The following is a 20,142-nucleotide window of genomic DNA, read 5'->3' on the forward strand; positions in this document are numbered from 1 at the left end:
CTTGAGCATTTGGATCATACGCTCGCCCAAACCGAGTCCGAAAGCAATACCGAGCCGGAATTTGAAGAACACACAAGCGAACCCGAGAACGAGCCAAGGAACGAGATGACAGCAATTGAAGAGATGTCCATGGGAGCTTACAAGAAGCGGATCCGAGAAGATGTGGGTCCCGGTTTAGTCCAACCCGCAATACCTGCCACTGCCACATTCGAGCTGAAGGGACACATATTGACTGCACTGAAGGACATCCCATTCTTCGGGAAAGATCATGAGGATGCTTTTAAGCATCTAGATGAACTCAACGACATTGTGGATTACTTTAATGTCCCAAATGTCAACAGAAACACAGTCTTGCTTAGAATGTTTCCCATCACTTTCAAAGGAGCTGCTAAGGAGTGGTTAAAAGCACTCCCACCGGGTACAATTACCACTTGGGCTCAAATGTATGAGCAATTCCTGGACCAGTTTTGCCCGCCATCCAAGATAGCCAAACTCAAGAAGGCAATGGCCGGGGGAGTCATTATACGAAGCATGGGAGCGGTACAAGGGCTTGCTCAGAAATTACCCTCAGCATGACCTAAATGTGCAACAAGAGATGTCAATCTTTTATGATGGGGTCAACGTTATGACAAGACAACTCCTTGATTCTCAAGGACCTTTGACAAAGAAAAATACAAGGGAGGTCAAGGAGCTAATTGAAGAATTCGCGAAGCACTCTCGCGAATACCACAACCCTAGGCAAGATGGAATCAAAGGCGGTGGAGGAGCTGAAACTGAAGAAATAGCAGCTGTCATGGCCATGCTGAATAATATGGATCGAAGAATAACTCAAATGGACCAGTCGATACATGCCATAAGAGTGGGTTGCGAGAGATGTAGTGGTCCACACTTGACCAAGGACTGCAATGTGGATGAGTTTGGGAACAGAAAAGCTCAAGTGTGCTACTCTAGTGGGGATAAGTTTGATGAGGACTTGAGGAAACCGAAGAAGGAGTGGCTGCCATATGAAGAGTATAAGAAGCAAAAATAAGAGAAGTATACGCAGACAGGTCGAGGCTTTTTATCAGAAGGAGCAGCCACCAGCTGAGAAGAAACCCGACCTAGAGACCATTTTGATGAAATTTATGGAAGCTTCGGAAAAGAGACACGATGCCACTAATTCTGCTATTATGGAACAACAAAATCTGATAAAGAATCAGCAAGCCTCCATCCATAACCTTGAAGTACAATTTGGTCAACTAGCCACTCTGGTTCATGAAAAATTGTCCCCGAAGAATCCCGAAGTAAAGACCCAATCTCACGTAATGGCCATCGATACTGAAGAAGATGCAATCCTTGAGTTCCTGGAGGCATTGGAAGAAGAACCACAGCAGCCCAATCCAAAACCCAAGAAGTCAAAGTTCGAAAGTGAAAAAGTTGTTGAACCAGCCTCGCCACGACGTGGCACTCCTCTGGCCATGACGTGGCGCATGTCTGATCAAAAATTCTTTGAACTCGTTCAAGCTTATCAGCCACCTTTTCCATTTCCATCCCGAGCTGCACTTAGTCTACTGGAGAAGGAGCATTTAGAGTTTGTAAAGCATGTGAAGGGGATCCCGATTAATACTCCCTTTGTCGAGTCCTTATCCAGAACTCCCGAGAATCAGAAATTACTGCAAGATTTGATAGACACTTGAAGGCAATTAAAGAAGCAGTCAAAGGTGGTTCTAAGTGAACAAACCTCAAAAGCCGTGTTGGGAGAGACACTAGAAAAGATGGGGGATCCTGGACGCCTCACTCTTCCGTGTAAATTTGGAAATAAAATGAAGGTTAATGCTTTAGCCTATTCCGGGGCTAGCATTAATTTGATGCCTTCTTCATTTTATAAAAAATTGGAGATCCAGAAGATGAAGGGTACAAAAATGAAGATTCACATGGCGAATCGTTCGGTGACACAACCCCGGGACATCGTGGAGGATATTTTGGTGAAGATTGGAAAATTTGTTTTTCCAATAGACTTTGTAGTTTTGGATATGAAGAAAGATCCTGATGTTCCAATAATCCTTGGTCGTCCATTGCTTAACACTGTTGGAGCTCTTGTTGATATTCGCGAGTCTAAGCTCACTTTGAGGGTTGGAGATGAACAAGAAGTTTTTGGAATACAAGATGACTTCCAAGAGGATCATGTTCAAGAAGAGGTGTTCACAATTAATGAAAACAATGAACTAGAAGAACTGGAAAAGCTTATGGAAGAAGAGATTAAGGCAGTTCATCAAGTCAAAAGAACAAAATCAAGGGCATCTGTTCCATATTTGATTAAAGTCATAGCTTACAAGAGTCCGTCTTCTTGGGTGAGCAAAGAGGATGAGGAAATGACAAGTGATGAAGAGGAGGTCACTTCAAGAGTGACAAATTCGGTAGTGAAAGAGGAGGAGGATGCCATGGAGTGCAAGGAACAAACCAAGGGCACAAAACGCAAGGTTGAAGAAGAAGGCAAAGTTAAAAAGGAGAATTCAAAGAAGGCATATAAAAGGCGAGTTCAAGCTTACAAGAGGCGATTCAAGGAACAAAAGATCTTGGTGGTGGACTCTTCAGAAGATTCAATGTAGAAGGCACGGAGTCCAGCTCAAGACTCCAAGAAAAAGAAGCGCTTCTCGGGAGGCAACCTGAGCTTGGTTTGCATTTTCTTTTCTTTTAATATTTTTCTAGTTTTTAATTAGGAAAGATATTAACTCATCATCTAATAACTGATACTTAGCAAAGAATTAGCTGTGGGAACTTTAATTAATAAATAAGATGCAAAGTAATTAGTTAAAATGTGAGATTTTATAAAATTTTGCAATCAGGCAGTTTCCACGACGTGGGCTGATACAGCCACGTCGTGGTAAAAAATGAAAACACGGGACCAGATGATAGTTTTAAAGTCCACGACGTGGGCATAGCCAGCCACGGCGTGGCCTTTAAAAAGTCATGGGGGGACCATTTCCTTAAAACCCTTTGACCAACATCCCCATTCCCCATTTGATACTGTCGCACGAACGGGAACCAAATACCCTACAGCCAATTTCTTAATCTACTTCCAATTTCCTTGCAACGTCTTGTCAATTAACTCTACTTGGTATGTGTTCTACTCATTAATTGTAGTTAGTTCTTACAATTTTAAATTTTTATGGTTAGGGTTTATTTGATTCACGAAATTGGTTGAAACTTGTTGTTAATTCTAGGTTGTATGTCCCTTAAATATCCATAGGAACAAACCCCAAGCACTAATTTTGGTAGAAATTGCGTACAAAATGACCGATCCATAACCAGGGTCCGACTGCGGTCCACGACGTGGCGTAGCCTGGCCACGTCGTGACTTCTGGCAGACAGCTTAAATTGTTTTAATGTTTTGGATCTTTGCTGCTTTGGTTTGATTGTGTATGCAGAAATGGGACCACGAAGAGCTATCCCACAGGAGGAAAACCCGATTGATGTAGCAAGTATACATCCCTTATATCAGTTTCCTCAAAACATTCCCCGACCATTGTTAACTACTTACGAGAATCAGCTGGGATGGCTGTACAATAGGGAATTTGCGATAGCCCCAATTATCGATTGGGGATGGCTTGGTGGTGTGGGAATGGTTGCTGAGTTGGGATGCTATTGGTCGAAAACATACGAAGGAGATCAATTTTCTTTCACTTTTCATGAGTGGAGGAATTTGTTTGCCATTCAAGAACCCGTATACCGAGAATTATCGGTGGAGTTTTTCTCTACCGTATGCTTCGAGGAACGCACTATTGATTTTACCTACAATCAGGCACTTGTGTTTCGTTTGGGTGGTGTTTATAGAGATTGTAGTCTTCGGGAATTCGCTTGGCGTATGGGGCTTTATACCGAAGTGGAGACTCAATCTCTGTTTTTCATACCGTTCTTGCTTGGATGCGTTCGGGATTTTAATCCCGGTGTTATGGATATTCAGTTCTGGAGGAGCATTTCTAGCCATGAGTACAATACTCGTGATTCGAGTGAGTGACAAATTCGGAATCCTGTTTTCCGATTTTTACATCGCCTGATCACTTTTTCAATAAATCACAAGCATCATGGTGATAAAGTCCCCATTCAGAATTTGTTTTATTTATGGACTCTTATTACCCCGGGAGTTTGCTGTGATTTACCGTATATGTTGGCGAGGTTCATGGGGAAGAAAGCGGCCAATTCTAGGCCTGGAAGTCCGATTACCGGGGGGGGGGGGCATTTGGTTACTCGCCTTGCTAGGTCGTATCATATTTTGACCCATGACTTTATGAGGAATCTTACTCGATTCCCGGACACTGACTTGACCATTCAAGTCTTCGGAGTTATGCGAGCGGTGCTGAATATCGGGGGTCGTTTTGTTATACCACCGATAGATGACAAGCAAGAGGAGGCGCAGCCAGGGCAGCAACTACCAGCCAGACCGCGGCGTCGGAATGTGCGAGCTAGAGGGGAGGTCGAGAGAGAGCGTGCTGCTTCACAGTATGTGCAGGGAGTACCCACCGACCCTTTTCAGAGTCGGGTGGGAACTTATTTGGATAATCTACGGGGGCATGCCATTTATCATACCCAGATTACTGAGGGTATTTATTTACATTTGGGTGTGACCCGACCACCTTCTATGCCACCCCAGTATCCTTATTTTCCGACATGGGAGGAGCTATGGCTTCCGCAAAATGACGGGGCAGGACCAAGTGGAGCGCAGGACCAAGGAGATGATGATTGATTTTATTTCCTTTTCTTTTATTTTGTTTTGTTTTTAAGTATTTTTTTTATGTTTGAATTTGGTTTGTAATGTAAAACTTTCTTGAACTATGATGTTACTCTTTTATTTCTTTTGGGTTGTTCCATTTTTCAGATTAGCATTGGAATTCTAAGGAGCATATACGGTTAAATCTAGAGTCGTGTCTAGTCGAGTCAAGGAAGCTTAAAGTCGTGAGTAGGAACCCACAATTCAAGATAAGTGTGGGGTACGTTAGTTAGAGAGAGGTTACAGTTGGGAAGTATATTCACATAGAAGCGTCTTAAACCATTTAGACATTGGTCAAGTTGCTAGAGTGTATGAAAGAAATAAGGCATTTTCTGCTGATGTCCAGTTTCCACGACGTGGGATCCTTACGCCACGTCGTAGCGCTCATGACCGTTGAAGAAATAAAACAGCCTGTTGTTCGCGCTTTCATCTCATATCACGACGTGGCCAGATACTTGCCACGATGTGTCTCAGTTTTTCCTTTCCCATACTTCTGTATACTACCCCCCACTTTGAAGAATTGAAGTTTCGAGTCATGTTCGTGGTTTATTTACATATTCACCCAGTTCTACACCGAGTTTCTATTTTTGGAGGTCCATATTCAAGATGCACGTTTTCCACACTTTTGGGAGATGCTCACGCCACTATCCCAGGGGATTCTGTTCCTTTTTCTCCATTTTCTTTAATTTTGATTTATGCATACAATGAGGGCATTGTATGAAATAAGTGTGGGGTAGGGGTAGAAAATTTAAATTTCTAGATAATCATAGAATTTGATAGTAAAAAATTGAAAAATTGAAAATTGAAATTTTTAATAATTGAATCTAGTGATAATAATTTGAGTTATAATTAATAGTATTATGTGGGATGATCCGATGAAAGTTCAAATGTTTAGTTGAGCCAATACACGTTATAGTGCATTTGTGGCCTCCCTTATTTTAGTGAAATCATGGAACAAAAACATAACCCCGCTTGGTTTGAGGGATGCAATATGTTTAGCAGCCGAAACCTAAAATGTATCCAGGAAAATTATTATCATTAACCAATAAAGGTTGAGGTTGAGTGCCTCTACTTAAGCATGTAGGTTTTGAGTGAAAAAAGTGAGGTACATGTAATATAAAAAAAGAGAGAGAATTACGAGTAAAGTTTGAAGAATTTTGGAGCAAGTAAAGTGAAGATCAAAAGATCAAAATTCCAAGAAATTCAAAAAGTTGAAGATACCAGAAATCAAAGATCAAATGTCAAAGAAATGAAGAATTCCAAAAGAGCTCCGTAGTGGTATCAATGATTGTAATTCTAGATTATGTATGCTTAGGTTGCTCAACTAAAAATACCTTGAGGATAAGGAGGTTTTCTGCGGATGGATTCGGAGGGTTGCATAAAATGAGCATTGTTCGGAAAAAGTGGGCGAGTGTTTATGAAGATTGTGAGTATTTAAAGTATGTGGGGGGGGTAGTTTAGGAAAATTTTAGACACAAATGCATGCGTTGAGGTCTTGGCATAATGGCTGAGCTAGATTCGGATTGTTCTATGTGGTGTTAGTAATTAGAAGTTAAGTTTAAATTTGCTTGAGAGCAAGCAAAGCCTAAGTGTGGGGTATTTTGATATTGCTATATTTATACCTATTTTTAGGCAATATTTAAATACATTTTTATTGATAAGTTGATAATATGTTTAGAATAATGATACTTATGACTTTAAATTGTTATTTTCAGTCAATTAAAAGGATTTTCGAAGAGAGGGGTCAAAAGTGACAATATGAGGAACATGGGAGACTTGAAAGACAAGAAAAGAATAAATCCACAATAAATACTGAATTCACGACGTGGCAAAGCCGGCCACGATGTGGCATGAGGATTCTAGAAGATAGACATTGCGATGCGGAGGATTTCCTTGTACGGTACGGATAGCTTGAGGCCCACGTCGTGGCCTGGATAGCCACGACGTGGCGCGGGTTTTTGGAGCTTATTTAAGTTCTCTTGATTATTACGAAAAAGAAAGCTTTTGGCTGAAGGAAAGAGTTCCAAGAGACGATTCATAGCAAAAGAAGGGTTCTGGAAGAAGGTTTTCAACACCAAAAAGAATAAAGGTTTATATTTTAGTTAATTAGAACATGTCTTTTATTACTTTAAGTTGTGTTGGTTTATTAGTTGCTAGGATGAGCAGCTGAATCTAGCTACTCTTGTTTAGCTAGATGAAGTTTCAAACTTTTGAATAGTTCAATATTTATGGATTAAGTTTAGTTGGTAAAAATTGTTTGTGTTTGATTTGTATTACCTAGCATGCTATTGTTTGTTTCTCTAATTGCTTGATTGCATGCTCTGTGTAGCTTAGTGACCATTAACTGCATGAACTTGTTTACCTAATGATTTAGTGAACATTGAATTGTTAGAGCTAGGATTGACCAATCTTAGTTAGTAATTAGAGTAAATAAGCTTAGCTATGCTAGAGAACGTGTATTGTGATCATAATTGTGTTTATATTACAATAATTACATTCATAATTAGTTCTGTGTTTAATTATGTGTGAACATACATGGTTTGACATGAATTAGTTAATTATTGGTAAGTTAGAACTAAATTACTAATATAACTAAAAACCAACTTAAATAATCCGTAATCATTAGCTAGCCATAAGGAAGAAGTGGATTCAAACTAAACAAGAGTGTGTTTTTACTTATTGAATTTGATTTAAGTTCATCTGATCTTGTAAAATCAGATAAAACCCCTTTTAAACTTGTTAATAATTAGGTTAATTTAATATAAGTAAATTAATTAGAAACACCGTTCCCTATGATCGACACCCGACTTACCCAAATTATATTGTAATCTGACTAGGTACACTGCCTATAAGTGCATAGATAGTTAAGTTTGTTAGGTTATAAATATTAAAATTAGTGAGTACTTTTGTGCACATCAAATACTAAGGCTGTTCGGACAAGATCTATGTCCTAAAGGAATTAGGGTTTTAGCTAAACCCTTCAACAAGGGCTATCAACGGGTAAAGTTGGAAACTTTACCCTTAGAAAGGTCATTTCCAGTGAACAAGCGAAGTAGGGGTTGTAGATCTAGAGAACAAGTGCTTAAGCTGTTAAGATGGCCAAACAGACAGAAGGACTCGTTGAGTCCACGAGGGAACTCAATGAGTCGGGTCGTGATTGTCCCGTTCCAGTTTATGGTAGAACTCAACGAATCCGTAGAGGGACTTAACGAGTTGATTCGCCAAGTCGCGACTTTGAGCAACTCGATAGAACTCGACGAGTCGGAGGAACGACTCGGCGAGTTGATTCGCGATTTCAGTATTTATGAGTTAAAAGAGCTCGACGAGTTGAAAGGTCGACTCGGCGAGTTGGTCAACTCAAAATGTTGACTTTGACCAGAGCATTGACTTTGACCAAGGGTAAAATGGTCATTTTACCCTTAGATGGATTTTCAGTTTTCTGACTAAGTATTGTTGTATAGATTTATCCGGGGAGTTGTTGGAGCAGCCAACAGGGATTCCTCACGCACGTGTTCAACATCCAGTTTGTGAGATGAGTTCTCTTCCAATAAACGGGTCTAAGGCCACAATGCCGACCCGTTTAGATGTTAGTAGTTCCGGACTATGGTCTGATGTCAGGGTGGTCCCGAGAAGATTATATGTATGCTTGATGTCTTTGTGACTCATGCATGTCATGTGTTATGTGTTCCGGGCATCGGTCCGATGTCGGGGTAAGCCCGATGCATGTTAGTTATATGTTATGTGTTCCGGGCTTCAGTCCGATGTCGGGGTAAGCCTGATGTATGTTATATGCTTATGTTATATGTTTATGATATATGTTATGCTGTGTATATGCCGGGTTAAGCTCGACGCCGGAGTGAGCCCGATGCTAGACGTGGACTGATGCTGGGGTAAGCCTGATGTCGGGAAGGAGTTTGATGTCGGTTAAGCCGATGTCGGGTTCGTCCTGATGCAGTTGGGCGGTGTCCCAAAGTTTATGTTACATATTATTTGTTATTTTTATGGTATGTGGTAGTTTGGGGGAGCTCACTAAGCTTCATGTTTACAATTTTCAGTTTGGTTTCAGGTACTTCAGCTAGCAAAGGGAAAGGCTCGGGATGATCGCATGACACACACCACAATTTTATAGCCTGTGATACTTTACTCTGATACTTGTGATGATATTTTGATATTTTGACATTTGATGTGAGGTTTTTGGAGATACGTGTTTTATGATGTTTACATGATTGATGATATTTATGGTTTATTTGATGATTTAAAAATGAAATTTTTTGTCCGTATTTTTGGGATGTTTCATATATTTTGGACATTTCCGACTATAAATTTTCCACACTTCAGATGTTTCAGACTTTAGAAATGTATTTCAGACATTTTAAACTATACATTTCGAACATGTCGGAATAAAGATTTTCTCACATTTCAAACTAAATCACAATGAAAAAACCCACCCTTACAATTCTTATAATATAGTCTTTAGTTAAAGTTGACGTTTATTTTGTACTGTTATTTTATTTTATATGATCGTGTAATTTTGTAACATTTTAATGTATCCAATAGCGATATCTATTTGAATTCATTGATGAAATATATTTAATGATATAAATTGTTAACAATAACACATAAAGTGTAATTATATATTTAGCAAATATTACAAATTATGTATTATTTTTTCAGGGAAAATGACACAAAAGACGACATGTTTTTATTTTTTCGTTTTTGACATTGCATTATTTTTTGTTTTAAAATTTATATCGTATTTTCTAATTTTCTTAATTATTGACCATTTCATCCAGACCTCTCATGGCGATTTGGAAAATACGTTGTCAAAATCGTCAAAATAATAAAAAAAAATTGAAAAAAAGAATTTTAAACAAAAATTGAATAATTTGATGTCATAGCCGAAAAAGGAGAAAGCGACGTGTCTTTTGTGTCATTGAACAAAGAAAAAACATCATAAATGGTCCCTGTGTTTTCCCAGATTCTGAAGTTTAGTCCCCGTGGTTTAAAAATCTCATAAATGGTCCATATGCTTTCAAAACTTTTGACAGATGGTCCTTATTGCTAATTCCGTTAACTTTTGTCCGTTAATTGAGGGGCATTTTCGTCATTTCACACCATAGGGACCATTTATGATCTTTTCAATTATTTTTTTAAAAAAAGAAAAAACTAAATATAATTATTTAATATATAAAATCTCTCTCTCTCTCTCTCTCTCTCTCTCTCTCTCTCTCTCTCTTTTAGAACACATATACAAACAATCAAAATCCTCTTCACCTCCTTGTGTCACACCGATGTTTACTTCTGGGAAGCCAAGGTAACCTATTATTCCCTGTTTCGATCTTGTAAAAACCCAAAATTAAAATCATAAATCTTTGTTTTCAAACTTTTCAGGGTCAGAATGTTTTACCTCCTCGAATTTTTGGACATGAAGCTGGAGGGTATGTTTAATTCTTGTTAAAACTGGAAAAGGGTTTCTTCTAATCTTTGATATGAAAATAATCTAATAAGTTTTTAAACATGAACAGGGTCGTGGAGAGTGTTGGGGAAGGAGTGACTGAGCTTCAGCCCGGAGATCATGTCCTCCCTGTTTTCACCGGAGAATGCAAAGAGTGCGCCCACTGTAAATCCGAAGAGAGCAACATGTGCGACCTTTTGAGAATCAACACCGATAGAGGAGTCATGATTAACGATCAAAATTCTCGATTTTCCATCAACGGAAAACCCCTTTTCCATTTCGTAGGAACTTCAACATTCAGTGAACACACCGTTGTTCATGTTGGCTGTCTCGCCAAAATCAACCCTCTTGCTCCTCTTGACAAAGTATGCATCCTCAGTTGTGGGATCTCCACAGGTATAAAAAGAAATCATAGTATCCTCCGATTGCAGTTCAATTGGTGTTTTCTTGACCTAATTAATCTTCGTGTTTTCTTCAGGTCCCTGTGCAGCTAATTAATCTTCGCCCCTCTCAGATCTATGTCGCCAACCCCCTTTCTCAGGGTGTTCTTTAAAAATGCAGAGCATAGGATTTTATGATTGGGTCGATTTTGGCGTGAAAGAGAAGAAGAAAAGAAATTAATGACTTCTGATTCGAGTTTACTGATAAATTTCATTGGAACACCGTCATTAACAACCTTATAGAGAAGTTGTTTGGTTTGTAGTTCTTGAAAAAAAGGCGACTTGTGGTAGTTCTTCAATTGAACAATGGGAGTTTTGTTGATATTTTTGAATCAGAAAAAAAGAGGCATACGAACACAGAAGTTGGTTGTTGCTTTAGAGAGAGAGAGAGAGAGAGAGAGAGATTTTATATATTAAATAAATATATTTAGTTTTTTCTTTTTTAAAAAAATAACTGAAAAGATCATAAATGGTCCATGTGGTGTGAAATGACGAAAATGCCCCTCAATTAACGGACAAAAGTTAACGAAGTTAGCAATAAGGATCATCTATCAAAAGTTTTGAAAGCACAGGGACCATTTATGAGATTTTTAAACCACGGGGACTAAACTTTAGAATCTGGGAAAACACAGGGACCATTTATGATGTTTTTTCTTGAACAAAAATGAAAATGTCAATATTGAACAAAATCGGAAAATGTGATGTTCAAATTTTTTTTAAAAATATAGTTTCAAAATCTAAAAAATTATAATATAGTGTTTTTGCGTCATTTGTTATATTTTTAACAAGTTATATCATTATGAATATATTTCGTACATTTTGGACTATAAATTCAACACATTTCAGACATTTTATACGGTTTCTAATGTTTTAATTAATCTTTTATTAACATTGTTGTGTATTTCAAGTTATTGATGAGATATATTTTATTATTTAATTGTTAAAAATAATATATAAATTATAATTATATACTTTAAATAACTTAATTATGTGTAATTAATAACAATGATAAAATTTGGTGTTTTCAATAATAAAAAAACTTAAATAAAAGGTAGATAAATTTTGAAGGACGAAAATTATAACATATGAAGGTTAGAAATGTAATTTGTTAGTTAGAAACGTTACAAATAAGAGTTAGGAAATTAGATTGTTAAAGATGGTGGACCTATTTTAAAAACCAACCTATTTCTAGTTTTCTACAAAGGTTTTCCAAAAAAACCTATTTCTACAATTTGATTTAAAAACCATCCTAGTTTTACCAAAAAACTCACACCAAAGGCCCTTCGGTAGTAATACAATTATTTGACTAGCAATGTGTGAACTAAAAGTATCCCGCGTGAACAAGCCTTCCCCACTTTCTTTGCTTAAATCTAATCCTTTCGAGTCCACACGGTCATCCAATTAAACACACCGACGTATAACTGAATCATATGCCTCGCTCTACTTTGTTCACTTCACCCTTGTCAATTTCATATCATTGACACGATGACTAAACGATATATATTAAATTGGTAGTTGAAACAAAGGTTGTATGGAAAACCATGATTGACTCGTGAAAGACATGTGAAAAATCAAAAGCCATCGTGTTCGTTTAACTATGGATGATTTAATATAAAATATATATGTATTTAATGACATATGGTCCACTCTTGTTGGTCTGTTAATTTCTTTTTCTTTCACGTGGATCTGCAACTTGATCACTTCTGTTATCATCTTCATCCACAACTAACCAAGTGCTTTTATTTTTTTAATTAAGTAATATTCAAAACTAAATTAAATACCCTATTATTTAGCTGCTCACAAAGTATACATAACTTTAATAATGGGTTAACTTGCTTAAATTCAAAGAAAACAAGCATCACTTTAAAGGGCAATATTTAATTATTCTTCAACATGGCCATATGGCCTACTGCGCGCCATTCAGCATATTTGGAAAGAAGATGTAGCACGCCTTATTAAAAGCATTCTTTCCTTCTAAATAGATACATAACCAATCTATTTAATTCTTATCTTTTATCTTTTGTCATATATCATATCAGGCAACAGGGCCTATAAATTAGGCCACGAATCCACTTTTGCAACCAAACCAAAAAAAACGTCGCTTCCATCTTCTTTCTTTCCCGCCTACTACAAATTGTTCATCAAGATGATGATGATGATGATTATGATAGCAGGATTTGTGGACTCCATAACGACGCCCATCAAGACTTGGTTAGACAAGGTGCTAAACACCCACGACCACCAAAACACCACCAGCAGCTTCGTGGTGAAGGAGCTTGGTGTTGGTAGCTCTCGAGTTGATTGCATCGTGTGTTTATCTGAGGTAGTGTTGGGAGAAAGTTTTGCAATGTTAGAAAGGTGTAGACATGGGTTTCATGTTGAGTGCGTTGAAGCATGGTTGAAAGACCATTCAAACTGCCCACTTTGTAGAACCCCAATAACCTCTGGTGTCCATGATCAAGACACCCAAAAGCACATAGTTTATTTGAAGAAATTGTACGAGATGATGAGCAGTTATGGGTTCTTAGCTCTTGAGATCATGGCCGAATGGCTAACCAATTCCTTTAGCCAGGATCTCCACTCCAACCTTTCTGAGAGTTGCAGTTACTTGTGATATAGCTAGTTGATATACATATATATACTCGGAAACATACTAGTTTTTTTTCTCTTCTTTTATGATGCTATACACTTATACAGTCTTTTAGGAAACATGTAGACACACGGATCTTGTTTAGTTCATACATATACTCATGTAAACGAAACTTTGATAAAAGGTTTTCTTTATTTCTTATAAGAAATGTTTTGTGCTGTGAAATTAATGGTGATTTTGCATCATAGTACGTAGCTCCTAGTTTTGTGGGAGTTATATATACGTCATGTAAAGAAAAGGGTGCGATAGAGCAGTATCACCCGATGAAGTAACAGATTACGGTCTTATCTGTTTGTGTGTTATTCACAACAAAAAGTGTTGTGGGATGCCAAAAGATCAATCTTGGCCTTAATTAATTTTGCGTAGTAAATAATGAAAACGAGAGTGGCGGCAGCCATTTGCAACATGCACACAACCCCGCACGGGGTTTCATGAAACAAACGTTGCGTCATATTTTCCACAATATATCAATACCTTAAATATATATAACATAAATATAACATAATGTTTTTTTTTTCGGGACTAAATCTCAACTCTTTTATAAAAGAATTTGCAATTTTTTATTCGTTTTGGTTTGATCTTTTTAAAGTTTAACCGTAAGAATCTTCCGATTTTGGACAATTTTTTCGAAAATCCTCAACTTTGTTTCCATAAAAATCTTCTTTTCCGAAGAAACCTTAACTCTTTCTTTTTTCAAAAAAAAAATTGTTAAATATGATGGTTTTTTTTTTTGGAAAAAAAGTGAAAATTCGAACAAATATCTAAAACCAAAAGATGACCTATAACCATGATAAAATGGTCAAATTGAAAAAAATGAAAAATACGAAGTTTTTTTTTTCCAGGATAAAAGTAATATTGATAATTTAAAAAAAAAAAACTAAAATATAAGGTATTTGATGATACTAAGATTATATAAATCTAAAGAGCTCTTTTAGTTTTTCTTCACTGTGATAAATTTATGTAACCATCTGTTGACGTATATATCTTTTTATATATAACACTTTGTCGCAGAGTTTGTGAGGTATGCAAGTCTGTCATTTTCTTTTGGAAAAAGTTTTTATAGAAAGTTGTAGATTCAACGCTCAACAAATTCAAACTAAAAATAGATAGTTTTTGTAGTAAGAAAAGTCCCAAATAAAATTATAATCAAGTTAGCTAATTTGCGTGCAATTAATGCTTGTACTGGCGGTACTGTATGCAAGTCAGGGGTCAAACTTTTGAATAAGGAATGGAATAATTATGTAGGGGGGTAATAATATTTTCCGTGTTTGTCTTAGGTGCGTAACGTATTTTTTGTATGTATTATACAATTAAGGTTGTTATAACCGTTTAAAAATAATCCTTTTACCGGTTTCTTCCTGTTAAAAGGACCATTTGTAAACGGTTTAGAATAACTTTAATGGTGTAATACGCACAAAAAATACGTAGAGACCTAAAATGGACAAACAGGAAACGTTATTACCCTCTTAAGATTTTTAGTATTTATTATTTTGAATATATAATTTTAAGATTTTTAGTATTTATTTTTATATGTGTATTTCATATAAAGTTGTTGAAATTAAAAGAATAAAAAATAAAAAGGTTTGGATTGGATTTTGTAACCACATCATCCAGTTAACCTTTAGCAAAACAAAACCTCTAGCAAGGAGCTATAGAGAAGAACAAATTAAGACTGGATTGGAATTTGTAACCACATCACAGATAGATGAAAACACAAGAAGGTCCAAATGAAGTCAATGCCCAAACCGACTCCAAACCTGACCAGCAACCAAAAACTACAACAAAAAATGTTTAACACTTCCTTGAGAATTATGACACACATGACACAATAAGGAATCTATCACCACCCCCCTTTCCACCAGTTTAGCTCTTACCGGATTGCGATCCAAGAGCACACACCATAAAAAATGTTAATTTTAATAGGGACAAAACGGTTCCACCTAGTAGGCATACTACCCATAGGAAGCATCATATCATTAACCCAATTCTATGTTGATTTAACAGTAAAGATACCCGACGATTCAAGCTCCCAAGACCACTTATCCGACATTTCCCCTATGCGAATAGGATTTAATATCTCCACAAGATAATTAAATTGGGTCGATTCAGCCCCTCCTCTAATCCCCCGACGCCAATGAAAATTCCATCCCCCCGAATCTCATTATTCACTTACTCGAGCATCTTCATTAAAAGGCCAAAGCAAAGTGCCTCCCGAACTGCTCCCTAAGAGAAATATCTCAGCACCAAACATCCTTCTAGAACCTCGTTTGACTCCCATCCCGCACCACTTTATACATTGAATTAGAAAGAATACAACCATTCTCATGGAGATGATTAATGGATCCTACAATCTTTTGCCAAACACCCACTCTAGTTCCTATTCTCGAATCGTCCGAAAAACCACCACCTTCCCCATGATAAAATTTGACAATTTTAACCCAAAGAGCTCCCTTATCATTAAGAAACCGCTACTTCCATTTCTAAAGAAGACCGAGGTTAAAAGCATCTAAACTACCAACCCCAAGACCTACAAGTTTCCTATTTAAAAAATAAAAATTTACAATAGGCGTTTATAGTTTCATACGGGGATAATGACTTAAGAGGGTAATAACGTTTCCCGTTTGTCCATATTAGGTCCCTAACGTATTTTTTGTGTGTATTACACCATTAAGGTTGTTATAACTGTTTAGAAATAACCCCTTTTACCGGTTTCTTCCTGTTAAAAGGACTATTTGTAAACGGTTATAATAACCTTAATGGTGTAATACGCACAAAAAATATGTTAGGGACCTAAAATGGACAAACAAGAAATGTTATTATGGGAATCTACAAATCCTGATTTTTTTCTTCAAACCTCATACACCCATACCCATCTTTTGTAATTTACTATAGACGCTTACAATGATCTCTGCCCTTCTCCAATTAGATATTCCATTTGAAAAGGACCCATCTGGGTGCTTTTTACTACGTACGTACTCTACACGTAATTCACAATCCATTTTCACTAGACCAGACAATGGATCAAGACTCGATAACCATGAAGGCAGAAATGATGGTGACATCTGTTGGTGGGACGTCTAGTTTCGTGGTGGCTTTTTTGTTGCTTAAACGACGACAACCGATAACATCATGATGGTCGGCTCATTGAGTGCAATATTAAGGTCGCTAAACGGATCCAACAAGTCACTGATGGAGCTAGGTTCAAAGCAAAGGGGTATCCCAATTTTTTTTTAATTCCGAGGTATCACTGCAAAGGCTGAGCATGGGGCGGGTCGGGTCAATTTGATGGAAAACCAAACCCAAAACCGACAGCCTCGGTTTTGAAACTTTTAAATGGAACCGAACCCAAACCTATCGGTTTGGTGTTTCGGTTTTCAGTTTGTGCTTGAGTTTTCCGGTTTGGTTTTGGTTTTGAACCCAAACCTTAATTGAATCTTTAGCTAACTTCTATTCTTGTTATATAAACATGAAGTTGAAGTATTTTTTGATACCTGAATCAATGTGGGACTCAAAGTAGATATCAAATGGAGCATGAAGATAACAACTTTATATAATAGATGAAAATAATTGAGTTTACATGTGTTTGGATATGTGTGATGTAACACCCGGATTCCCAGGTATAATATTCTGTTCCTTTATTTTGGGTTTTGTGGGGGAACTCGGCGAGTTGACGTCTAGACTCGCCGAGTATGGTCGCGGATTGGAACGCGAGTTCACAGCTGGACTCGGCGAGTACATGAGTGGAGTCGGTGAGTCCGTGCTGTTTAATGAAACCCTAATTTCCAGGGTTTGAGACCTATTTATAGGGCCTTATGGCCGTCATTTGCGGCCACCAACCCCAGAGAGAAACCCTAAAGAGACCTAGAGCGTTTGTGAGGAAGGAGAGGCTAATCTTGAGCTTTGGTGAGTGTTTTTGCAAGAAAGAAGTGTTTAAGGCAAGAGGAGGCTGAAGGAGGTGCGATTTTTGGTGGTTTTGAGCTCATAGAGACTGCATTGAGGTATTATTCTCGGACCTTCTTCAGTTTTGGTGTTGATTCTTTGTGTTAGGATTTTCCTAACCCTTTTAGAGGTTGATTAAGTGGTATTTTGGTCCCTCCTCGAGTTTGTGTTATGGAGCTTTATGAGTCATTTTGGAAGTCATAAGCTTGGAATGTCATTTTGGGGGTTAAATCACCATTTTGGACCATTTCTATGTTATATGTGTGTCAAGGTTTGAACTTTACGTGATTATCATGCTTGGGGAGGCCAGATCTATGATTATATGGAATAGATCTGACCTCAGAAGTTGTTTTGAGTTTGTGCATGGCATGAACTCGCCGAGTCCCAAGAACAGACTCGGCGAGTAGTATGAAGGTTGCCCGTTAATCACTCAGTGAATGGACTTGCTGAGTTGGGGGAAAGACTCGGTGAGTCAGGGGTCTGAGTTCAAGTTGGAACTCGCCGAGTTGTTCTTGAGACTCGGCGAGTTGAGTCGAGGTGGCCCCGCGATTCATGCCAGGTGGAACTCGTCGAGTTAAGGGAAATACTCGACGTGCCAAGAGAGAATCTAAGAGAGTCAGTGGACACGTGTAGACTCGCTGAGTCGCCCTTGTGCACTCGCCGAGTCGGGTCAACTTTGGTCATTGACCTTGTTGACTTTTAGGGTTAAGTACTATTGTATTTATGAGAGTATTACTTTGTGTGATTAGGCGGAGGCTAGATCAAATTTCTTCCGAGACAGATACTTATCGAGACCGCGAGGTGAGTCTTCTCACTATACGTTACCTAGAGAGGTACTATGCGATGACCAGAGGGTCTTATGTGTTATGTATGAGATTATGTGCTATGTGATATTTGTATGTTGTATGATGATATAGACCGGACCGGAGGGTCTAACGAGCTATGACCGGACCTAAGGGTCCAACGAGCTACGGGACTAGAGGGTCCCGCTGAGACACATCGACCAGAGGGTCGTATTATAGCCTCGAGTGGCGTATGTGTTGTATGTGGTATTTTGGGGAACTCACTAAGCATTCATGCTTACAGTTGTTGTGTTATGTGTTTCAGGTACCAGGGATCAGCGCGGGAAGGCGCCGACATGATTCTTACACACTTGAGGAGTTTATGTTTTGGATTCTGGGGAGATGTTTTTATGATAAATAAATTTGATACAATATGTTTGGTGCTATTTTGTGAGTAAATGAATGTTTTGAAAATGAAAAATTGTTTTGAAAATTTACGTTGTTACAAGTTGGTATCAAAGCCTTGGTTGAGGGATTCGGATGCATCTTCGGGCGTATCTGAACTCAAACTGAGGAATTGAGGAAATTTTTTATAATGAAGTAAAATTTTTTGAAAAGAGTAATAGAGTTTTGAGACAAACAGAGCAGAGCCGTGTGTACGATCAGCCAGCGCCCGAATGACGAATTCCCCAAAAGTACCTTTACTTTATGTGTTATGAGATATGTTATATTATGCATGCTAGAGTAGGATAAGTATACATATTAGGACTAGAGTGGCCTGATTTCTGATGCCTTAGCCTAGGAGTTTTCTGCTGTTGAGATGCTTTGAGGGCGAGTGATAGCAGTTAGGAGCTCATGAGAATAGAGTACTTGTAATCCAAGATCCAAGGAGGAGGACTTGAAGTGAATGCTGATGCGGTGTGGTCAGTAGTATTGGGCCCGTACTACTGAAGACACCGGATCAGTGGGCATTTCAAGTAAGAATCTTTTGGACGACAGAGGACAAGTAGGGTTGCGTCATCGAGTATGAGCATGTTCGATTGAATCTCTGATAAATTTTGTTGTATTTCAGAGGCATCATGGTTGGGACTCGACACACACCTGAGATCAGTGGTGTCAGCGACGAGGAGATCCATCGGTTGATTCATGAGGAGGTGGCTGCTGCCATCCGGGCTGAGATTCCTGAGATGTTTGCGGACATCAAGACCACATTGATTGAGACTTTTGATGAGCGGTATGCAGCGTTGACTGAGGCTGCTGCAACTGTAGCTATTGCTGCTGCCAGACCTCAGGGAGGTGACTTGTTGTTGTTCCGGGAGTTCAGCAACACGAAGCCACCAGAGTTTGACGGGTCGCAGGACCCGATTGCCGCTATGAGGTGGATCTCTGACATCGAGGGATGTTTCTATACGTGCTTTTTTCCAGAGCACTTGATGGTTCGGTTCGCCTTGAACCAGCTCTGCCTGGGAGCGAAGGATTGGTGGAAGTTCGTGACGGCGAACTTTACTTTGGCTGAAATTTCTGAGGTGACCTGGGAGAGGTTCACCGCTATGTTTCGAGAGGAGTATGTTCCCCCGGTAGAGAAGGAACGGTTGATCCAGGAGTTCTTGACCCTCAAGCAGGGTACTAATTCGGTGACAGTCATCACCAGGAAGTTCCATGAGAGGGCGATGTTTTGCCCTGAGCAGGTGTCGACTGAGCAGGCTCGTATGAGCCGTTATCTGGGTGTTCTGAGGAGAGATATTCAGGAGTTCGTGGCGAACTCGACTTACCGGACATTTGCTGAGCTCCAGGAAAATGCCCAGAAGAGGGAGATCGAGCTGGAGACTCAGGCCAGGGAGGAGGCCGAGTCTCAGAGGATGGATCGGTGGCCGGCTCAGTCTCAGCCGGCAGCCAAGCGGGCTAGACCCGCTGATTTGAGATCTGGGGGCGCGAAGGGCCGCACTTGTGGGAAGTGCGGTAAGAGCCATGAGGGGTCGTGCAGGGCTGGGGTATGCTACAAGTGTGGAAATGAGGGGCATATCGAGAGGGATTACCCCAAGGGATTCTCAGTATACTTTCATTGCAACCAGACCGGCCATCAGAAGGCCGAGTGCCCGCAGCTTCTTCAGGGATTAGCGCAGGGATCT

General features: G+C 38.8%; 1 pseudogene; it reads right to left on the reverse strand.

Moving 5' to 3' along the window:
• Nucleotides 1-489: 489 nt before the first annotated feature.
• LOC145049056 (small nucleolar RNA R71) lies at nt 490-579 on the reverse strand (annotated as a pseudogene).
• Between the last annotated feature and the right edge of the window lie 19,563 nt (nt 580-20,142).

The sequence above is a fragment of the Lactuca serriola genome, chromosome 4, assembly GCF_051521515.1.
Source record: "Lactuca serriola cultivar US96UC23 chromosome 4, Lser_US96UC23_V15, whole genome shotgun sequence".
Taxonomy (NCBI): Eukaryota; Viridiplantae; Streptophyta; class Magnoliopsida; order Asterales; family Asteraceae; genus Lactuca; species Lactuca serriola.